Genomic DNA, 10,383 nt, shown 5'->3' with positions numbered 1-10,383 from the left:
TTTGGGGTACACCATACATTTTTTCCTGCTTACCTGTTTCCTTGTAATATTTAAATTAGTTTTTTTAGGTTATGTTTTTATTATCACTATAATCTGTTTTAAGACCTTGACATATCGGTTTGTTTGCATATTTAAAAAGAAGCACACACAATGTATGGGTCAATTATTAAGTCAAAGCAATTTTTACTGAACTATGTTTTTGATTAAAAAGAAATGAAAAATAACATTACAAATAAGACAGCTAAAAAAAGACAAGTGAACTATAGTGTGAAGTCGTTCGTCAATTATATGATATTCTCCTCCAACAAATACATGCTTTTTGACCAAACTTCACGTCCTAGCTGTATACGCATATCTACATTTGAATGTCTTTTCATTGCAAAATACAAAAAAAAAACAAAATGAAATACTTTACTTTTTAAACAAAGATATTATTAGAAAATTAACTAACAACTAGGTCGTATTGAAACAAAGTAACATGTAAAATTAAATGACCATATACAAGTTTTAGTATAATTAATGCATAATGAATAGAGATTTATATGTAGATCTGCTTCAACACATTATAAAACAATTAAAATGTGAACAATTACAATCTCATAAATATTTTACGACGCCTCAATATTTATAATCGGGTAACTTAACCACAACACCTACACGTTTATAAATATTGATTTAATTTGAATAAACAACAAAAACTTCCGTAAATATAGCGTCGCATTTTAATGTACCCAAGGACTCGTGTACGTGGAAAGTAACTTCAATGTGAATCAAAGTACTGAAGTACTGAACATATACTGACCACAAGTTCTTGTGGATAGTCAAACGCACTTGTCACAGAAAAAAATCACATGTTAAAACGATGATAAACATTTATTTTTCATCTATAATTTGAAATTAAATAGACATAGAAAAATTAACAGCACGAGTTTGCTTAATCTATTTATATCTTTATTATATATTTTTTATCAGGTTTATTAATATGTCTTCATTTATCAAAGTCATAACAACTGTAGGCATACAATACATATACACTACACTATACATAGATAGCAGAAGGTAATGTGTGTAGATAGCGTCTAAATTATAATATACAAGAAACGAAGCTACATATTTTCATGCCCGTGACATGTTAATTGATTATTTTAGACGTTTTATAGTTTGGATAAATGTTTTACATTGTTATAAAACAAATATGATAATTTTATTTGAATCGGTGGACATAAATTCATAAATCACGGTCATCTCGATGTAATAAAAAAATAAATAAAAAAAAACGACGGTCAATTGGATAGTATGAATTAGTTTTATTTAGCTAATTAAACGGATTTTAAAGATGATGCAGTCAATATTAATTTAAAGTACTTACGAAAGAAAAGTAAATAATTATATACCAGATATAAGTAATGCTAGGTGTAAATAACATATAGTTTAACTACAATTTATAAAACAACAACTAACTGAGTTTTTAGTTGGTATTGTGTTACTCAAACATAAAAAAATCAACGATTTAGTAACACAATGCCAACTAAAAACTCAGTTGATCCGGAAGGAAGGTAGATCATGCCCTGCAAGTGGCTTCTAAGACATTAAATGTATCATCATATTACATGTATACGTTTTGAAATGATCGTATCTAGTAAAACCAGACATTGATAGTTTCTGCTTATATTACATGTAATATCAAAACTATAAATAATGTTAAGCTGTAATGTTTTGTAGAAATACAATTTCAAGATAGGGTCTATTTTATTCGGAACAAACACGATACACAAAGTCGATTGATGCTAAATTTTATATGTACAATTTTCAAAGAAACGAAAGGTACTAAACTGTTTTAGATTTGTTGTATTATTATTTCTCTGTTTCTTTTAAAGCCATGACGTCGTCAGTTTGGTACCTTTCGTTTCTTTGAAAATGGTAAATATAAAATGTAGCATCAATCGACTTTGAAAACACTTACTTATATGTAAGAACAATTTATGGTTTCCTTTAAAAGCTTCAAAATTGAGTTGCAGTTGAAACAATACAATACATTTTGATATATTCTTCTTTATCTAATTGTCTTTACCTTGTTTAAGCTTGTTAAGTTATTTCGCAAACTTGATAATTACTTAAATCCCACAAAACGTAAAACAATTCAAACGAGAAACTGATCAAACAACAAATATATAAAAAATATTTACAACAACAAATGGCAGCCACTGCATAATAGGTTCCTGATTTGGAATAGATACATACTGAATGTGACTGGGTTATATTTGCTTGTTTTTTGTATAAATAATATCAAATTTAATACAGAATTATACAAATCTTGTTTTTCTCTTAGTGGTCGAAAAGTGTGGAATTCATGTCCAGTGAAATTTAAAAAATCTTATTTTTAAAATTGTTAAATTTAGAAGTTAAGCTACAATATATACTATAGGTGTTTTGTTGTTGTTGATATATTGCTTTCTATACGTCTATTGTTTACAAGTGTTTACTTGTAGATTAATTATGTTTTTATTGATATTGCTAACATTGTATGTGGAGAGCCTTATTGAGAATTGTTTTCATCCAAATGAGTAACTCACTTTAAATAAAGATTATTGTTATTATTATTATCATTATTATTATTATGGATTAAATTTCTGTTGTGATATGCATCAAACCACTTCCGTTAAGATTCCAATCGTAGTACTTATGTATGGTAGGACATGTAATTTTACTATTACTATTACTAGGTCTAAATATTTTGCACTCAAATTTCCGTCAGATGTAAAGCAATTTGGTTTCAGATCAGATGATATATCATGGAATGAAACGATTATAATACTGTATGACAATAAGAAAACACATATCGTATAGTCACCTCTTAAAGGTTACGATAGGAGAAATGTGAAACAATTAAAACGAATTGAATTTAAACCAAAATAAATACGAAAATCAAATTTTACAGACATGAGACAACTACTTAACTACAGGCTCATGATTTTGCACGTGCACATATATACCTTTTCGGAGAACCTGAGATCAGCCAATTTTAATAATTATCAAAAATAATATCTTGTAACGGGGAAGATTGGAATAATCAAGTTTGAACATGTCGAACAGGAAATGTACCACGATCATCCCTATAATGACTATTTTTATATACGATAAAGTATGAAAGTAACTAAGCATTCCCTAATATAAAATTTCCAACTCAAAGTCAAAGACCGTTGTAAGATATAATAAATCATAATATAAATTGTAGGTATCTCTTCCTACTGAACATATTTAATTTAACACTATAAAACATTTTTTAAATATCTCAACCGGTGAAATCTACGTTCCATTAATGCCGAATTTATTAAGTATCCATGTATTTAATATTAACACTCTTCAAAATAGATATAAAAAGATAAACTTACATAAATAAGGCCGTTAGTTTTCTCGTGTGAATTGTTTTTCATTGTCTTATCGGGGCCTTTTATAGCTGACTATGCGGTATGGGCTTTGCTCACTGATGAAGACCGTATGGTGACCTATAGGTGTTAATGTTTTGTCATTTTGGTCTTTTGAGGGTAGTTGTCTCATTGGCAATCATAATAAACTTATATTTACTAGTCCCACTTTCCCCATATGATAAATTTGTTGAAACAGATACCGAATTATTGTTATTTCATTGTTCTCTTGTACTTGTATAATAATTGTCTTTTGTAAATTTGCACTGGTTGGATGTTGCCTGAACCCGATATATTTCTGAATTGCCGTTTTCAGTTGGAGGTGATGTTGGTCGTCCACCCTCTATTGTTCTGTTGTCTACAATTTCTTCATCATTTCCATTTTCGGCATGGTTCTGACAGTTCTGCTTAGAACATTTCTAGAGTAAAACTGTTTTAGGTAGATTTGTTCTAGAATAGTTTAGAACAGTTCTATGACAGATTATTCTAATAGTTCTCACTGTATAATAAGAGGGTTGATATCTTCAAAAACATATTATACCAAGCAGCATATTGCGATTATCTAGAGTCAAGAACCTCTGGCATTTATTAGTTTAGATGATTTTTTTTAAATATTAGTTCATTTATATGTTTTGAGTTCAGTGTGTCCATTTTCGCTGAACTTAAAGGAGACATTACTCAGTTTGAGTCTTATCCATTTGTCATTTTGAACAAAGAAATATTTCTTAACTTTACTGAACAAGTTTACATTTTGTTTAGGGGACAGCTGAAGCCCGCATCCGGCTGATGCATTGTCTCGTTGTGTTGAATACCTGTTCTTTGCCTTCGGCTGTTTTATGTACTTTGGTCGGGGTAATGTTTCTTTGACACATTCCCCATTTCTATTTCATTTTATTGTTTAGCTGATCAACGTATTTTATAGGTGTGACACGACAGGTATTACATATTGAACATAATTTGTCAATTATTCCTAAGAACCTGAGATCAACCCCTTCTTTATTCTTGTTCGTGTTTTTTTCAAAGTGTTTCGACTTTTAGTAGTGTCTTTTGTATACTGTTTTTTATCCTTTGTGATTTTTTTCAATGTCATGGCAATAACAGTTTATTTTCCACTAATGAACTTGAATATTTATTAGGCTATGCCTCTCTTCAACACAATATTCATAAACTCAAGTCTTAACCAGCGACAAATCTTCTGAACATGTGATTGAAATTCTACAATGCAGTAATTATATAAAATACGTATCACATCCATGCACAAATAAAATTGTATGATATCTAAAAGTTAAACTATACACCAAAACAATGTAATAATAAACGACGAAATAATATACAAGTTGAATTGTTAAAAAAGTGTTGCTATAAGTTCTATGATGTGGCACGTTATTCATGATAAAATTGAAAATGGAAAGGAGGCATTTATTTATTCGCCAATTGTTATACTTTTGGTAATTTAACACATCTATAATACTTTATTATGAAAGCTCAGGTTTCAAGCAGTTATTAATGCATAGCGTCATTCAACTGTTTGTCTTTCATTCGCTGATCAATGTCTTGTATAGAAGTTAATCTGTACATTTATATTCAAATTCATTTGTCGACATATAAATAAGTATCAATAATCCCATCATATCATTCGTCCAACCTGAACTTCTATAGTGTTTCAATTTAATGGTGTAAGTGTCTTTTGCGCTTGGTATATCTGGTGTCATTAAACTCACTTGATCTGAAATATAATCATAAAACACCTGTTAATATTTATTCAGGCATACACAATAAATTATATGTATTTACATAAAAGAGTTATTACTTTTTAAAATGACCGATTTTTGTAATTAAACCAGACAAAGAAAACACATTACAGCAAATCATATTGTCATAGAAAAGTAGTGATAAGGTATTAATTTGATGACAGAAAAATAGTCGCAATTAGAATTTTATTCCAAATCCATAATTATAAAACATTTGCTGAAAGTGTTACTGCATCTGGAAAATTCGAGATAATGCCACTATTTTTGTTTTGTAAACACTGCTCTATTTAGAACATGAGAAAAAGTGATTTAATATTTATTTATTGATTCTCTAAATATTTCAGATCTAACATCCCTCTACTACAAACAGTAACATATTTAATCTGATAAAAATACTATTGAATATCCACAAAGATACATAATAAGCTCAATACTTGGGACATACTTTGACAATTTAGATGGTAGGTTGAATCAATTCACCAAAAGCCTATAATTGTATCATATATATATATAGTCTAATTGTCAAAAGAAAGAGTATAGAACATATATACATTTCTATCATTGTCTATATTAAAAGTTTTTGTCACTTTACTTCACTCATTTTGGAAATTTATTTTATTACTAGTTTTAAAGACAAAGTTTAGAATATAATGTTAACAAATAGTACAAACACTAAACCGAAACTGAACTGCAAGGACACATAATACTACTAAGTAGACGGTTTCATAACATACATATATTCATCGATTTATGTTCTTTATGTGAACGTTTCCAACAACATAACCAATTCAATACCCAATACAACTGTTTAAAAAACATTTTCTTCAGCATAATACATGTTATAGATGCATCAATTGAAATCTTAAAAAGTCAGAAAATATATAACTAATGGCAAAAAAAAGAAAACATTAAAGAAATGTAAGACATCTTTACCTAATTAGTTATCAAAAGTACCAGAATTATAATTTTATACGCCAGACGCGCGTTTCATCTACATAAGACTCATCAGTGACGCTCAGATCAAAATAGTTAAAAAGCCAAACAAAGACAAAGTCGAAGAGCATTGAGGACCAAAAATTCCAAAACGTTGTGCCAAATACGGCTAAGGTATTAATCCTGGGATAAGAAAATCCTTAGTTTTTCGAAAAAATCAAAGTTTTGTGAACAGAAAATTTATAAAAATGACCATATAATTGATATTCATGTCAACACCGAAGAGCTGACTACTAGGCTGGTGATACCCTCGGGGACGAAACGTCCACCAGCAGTACCATCGACCCAGTGGTGTAAATAGTTATCAAAAGTACCAGGATTATAATTTTATAAGCCAGACGCGCGTTTGGTCTACATAAGACTCACTTACCTAAACTAAGCATTGATACTGAGGTATATGCCTGAGACCAAATATTGAAAACAACACGTTCAATAATTTCCTGCGTCCCGCTTTTCTGGTTTTACTTTCATCAGGAACGTTTAAATTCGAAGATGTATGAGTACCGAAACCGTTGAAGAGCTTTATGTCAAAGATACTTAAAATAAATAGCCAAATTCATCTAAAAGCCAACTTTGCCCTATGTAGTTGAAACCTTAGTTTCTTATTAATTTCAAAATTTATAAACAGACAGTTTTAATAACGTTTGTTAAATCATGTCAGTACCGAAGTATTGACTACTGCGCTGATGATACCATCGGGGACTGATAGTTCACCAGGAGATGTATCGACCCAGTGGTGTGAAATATTGAAAACAATACATTTTATAATTATTTGCTTCCAAATAAAAGCGCTTTTCTGGATTAACCTTCATCAGGAACGCTCAAAGCCAAACATTTGAAATCCAAAGATGTATAAGTACCAAAACCGTTGAAGAGCTTAACTTTGATTTATGTAGTTACAATTCATGTTTAAATATTTCCCTTTTTTGATTCAATGTACATGTCATATGTTATAAATCATAATACAAGTCCACACCAGGATCTGCTATCCTGCGTAAAGCAATCAACAACGGTTAATTGTATGGTATGGTTTTCTGTGCCAGCTGTTTTGTTGAGTTGTCTTTGTCATATCAAATTTACTTATCCTTTTGTGCAATTTTGTCTTCTTTGCCTTTATTGATAGATAAGGACCACACATACACGAAAAACTTTATAAAGAACCATTAGAGTTAAAATATTTAACCAATCGTATCATTTATAACTTGACTTCATCCTATTTGCTCTTCTTCGTCTGGAAGCTAGATACGTATTTTCAATCTGCAAAATCAAACATTTTGGTCTCGGTGGACGGGTTATTAAAGAGAAGGACAATAGATACCAGAGGAACAGTCAAGTTCATAGATTGAAAATAATTACAATATGTGTGAAACAAAATATGAGAGTTATCCACTCTTACATTGAGTATTATCAAATATAATATTTTGTAACGGAGTAATTGAAATTATCAAATTTGAACGCGAAATTTACCACAATCATCCCTTATATGATTTTTTGATAGATGATAAAGTATGAAAGTAACCAAGCGTTTCCAAATTTAAAATTACCAACCCAGAATCAAAGACCGTTGTAAGATATTATAAATCATAATATAAATTGTTGGTATCTCTTCCTACTGAGCAGATTTAATTTAACGTTATAAAACATATTTTAAATATCTGAACCGGCGAAATGAACGTTCCATTAAAGACGAATTGACTCAACAAATAAATAATTTTTTGTTAAGTATCCATGTATTTAATATTAACACTCTTCAATATAGATTTAAAAAGATAAACTTAATTCACTTTCAAATAGGAACACAATTTCTTATAGTATACCTTAAAAATGATAACAGTGATTTTCAATAAACTTATATTTACTAGTCCCAAGTTCCACATATGATAAATTTGTTGATCTAAATACCGAATTGATGTTATTTCATTGTTCACTTGTACTTGTATTATAATTGTATTTTTGATATTTGAACCCGATATATTTCTGAGTTGTCGTTATCAGTTGTAGTGGATGTTGTTCTGTTGTCTACACTTTCTTCATCAGTTCCATTTTCGGCCTGATTCTGACAGTTCTGCTTAGAATATTTCTAGGGTAGAACTGTACTAGGTAGATTTGTTCTAGAAAAGTTTAGAACGGTTCTATAAAGGCAACAGTAGTATACCGCTGTTCAAAACTCATAAATCCATGGACAAAAAATAATGAGAGCCGTGGTGTAGTGGTTAGTGCATCGGACTACTAACACAAAGGTTCCTGGTTCGATTCTCGTTTGGGATGAAAATTTCAGGAACTCAATTTTCGGCTCTCCCTTAACACCATTTACGAGTATGGTCTTGAGGAAACGATGATAATCCGTCGGAAGGGGACGATAAATGGCTGACCCGTGTTAAGAGAGAGCCATATCTCTTGCACGTTAAAGACACCCTTGTAGATTTCGAAAAAGAGTAGGCTAATGCCGCTACAAGGCAGCACTCGCACCCGCAAAGTGGAAAGGGATTAATATAAGTTGCAAAACTTGTTTCCCAATCCACTCTAAATAAATATGTTTAAACTAAAAACTAAAAAACAAAATTGGGGTAACAAAATAAAACCGAGGGACACGCATTGAATATAAGAGGAGAACAACAACACAACACTGAAATGTAACATATACAGAAACGGACCAAACATCAGACAAAACCCAACGAGAATAACAAATATAACATCAAAACCAAATACATTAATTTGGGATAGACAAGTACCGTGACACGTCTTATCGCAATGTGAATTTACATCAAAAATGACAAACAAACGACGCAACGTTAAAATGTAACACACATCAATAATATAAATAAAGGCAACAGTAGTATACCGCTGTTCAAAACTCATAAATCCATGGACAAAAAACAAAATCGGGGTAACAAACCAAAACCGAGGGAAACGCATTAAATATAAGAGGAGAACAACGACACAACACAGAAACGGACCAAGCATCAGACAAAACACCACGAGAATAACAAATATAATATGACAACCAAATACATGAATTTGGGATAGACAAGTACCGTGCCACGTCTTATCTCAAAAATAAGAGAAAACACACAATCAACGTTAAAATGCAACACACACAGAAACGAACAATAATATAACAATGACCATCTTCCTGACTTGGTACAGGACACTTTTAAAGGGGAATAAAAGTGGTGGGTTGAACCTGGTTTTATGGCATGCCAAACCTCGCACTTTAATGGCAAAGTTAAATATAACATTGAAATGACAACATAATGTTACAGGACAACAATACAAATAAATAGAAGAACATATAAGACAAAGAAAAACATGATTAATAGATAACAAAAAGCATCAGGTTTAAAATTCAATACGCCAAAAACGCGCCTTGTTCACACAAGACTCACCAGTGACGCCCAGATATAAAAGATCGAAAGTGGAAAAAGTACAAAGTTGTACAGCACTGAAGATCAAAAGTTGAAAAGGTTTCGCCAAATACGGCATTGTTTTTATGACCGGGGTAAGAACATTCTTATTATATAGAACAATTCATGCTATTGCAAACAGTAAATTTTATCAAATGAATAGGAAAGAGATATACACAAAGAAACTGAAGTATTAACTAATAACAGAAAACTAAACCTGAATACATAACGCCTAGATATAAAGATCGAACGTGAAAAAGGTACAAAGTTGCACAGCACTGAAGATCAAAAGTTAAAAAGGTTTTGACAAATACGACATTGTTTTTATGCATATAACAATGGCCATATTCCTGACTTAGTACAGGTCATTTTTAAAGGAAAAAAAGGTGGGTTGCTCCTGGATGTATGGCATGCCAAACCTAGCACTTTAATGACAATGTTGAATGTTAGATTGAAATGACAACATAATAGTACAGGACTATGACAAATTATTCTAACAGTTCTAACGAGAGATTATCTCCACTGTATAATAAGAGGGTTGAGATCTTCCAAAACATATATTACCCAGCAGCATATTGCGCTTATCTAGAGTCAAGAACCTCTGATCTTTATTAGTTTGGATGTTGTTTTTTTTAATTTTAGTTCATTTATATGTTTTTAGTTTAGTGATGTTTTTTTTCGCTGAACTTTGGAGGAGACGTTACTAAGTTGTAAAACTTGTGTCTGATCCATTTGTCCTTTTGAACAATGGAATATCTTTTTAGCTAAACTGAACAAGTACACATTTAGTTTAGGGGACAGCTGAAGCCC

Source organism: Mytilus trossulus, chromosome 12 (genome assembly GCF_036588685.1).
Source record: "Mytilus trossulus isolate FHL-02 chromosome 12, PNRI_Mtr1.1.1.hap1, whole genome shotgun sequence".
In the NCBI taxonomy this organism is placed as follows: Eukaryota; Metazoa; Mollusca; class Bivalvia; order Mytilida; family Mytilidae; genus Mytilus; species Mytilus trossulus.
This window is presented reverse-complemented; position numbering follows the sequence as displayed.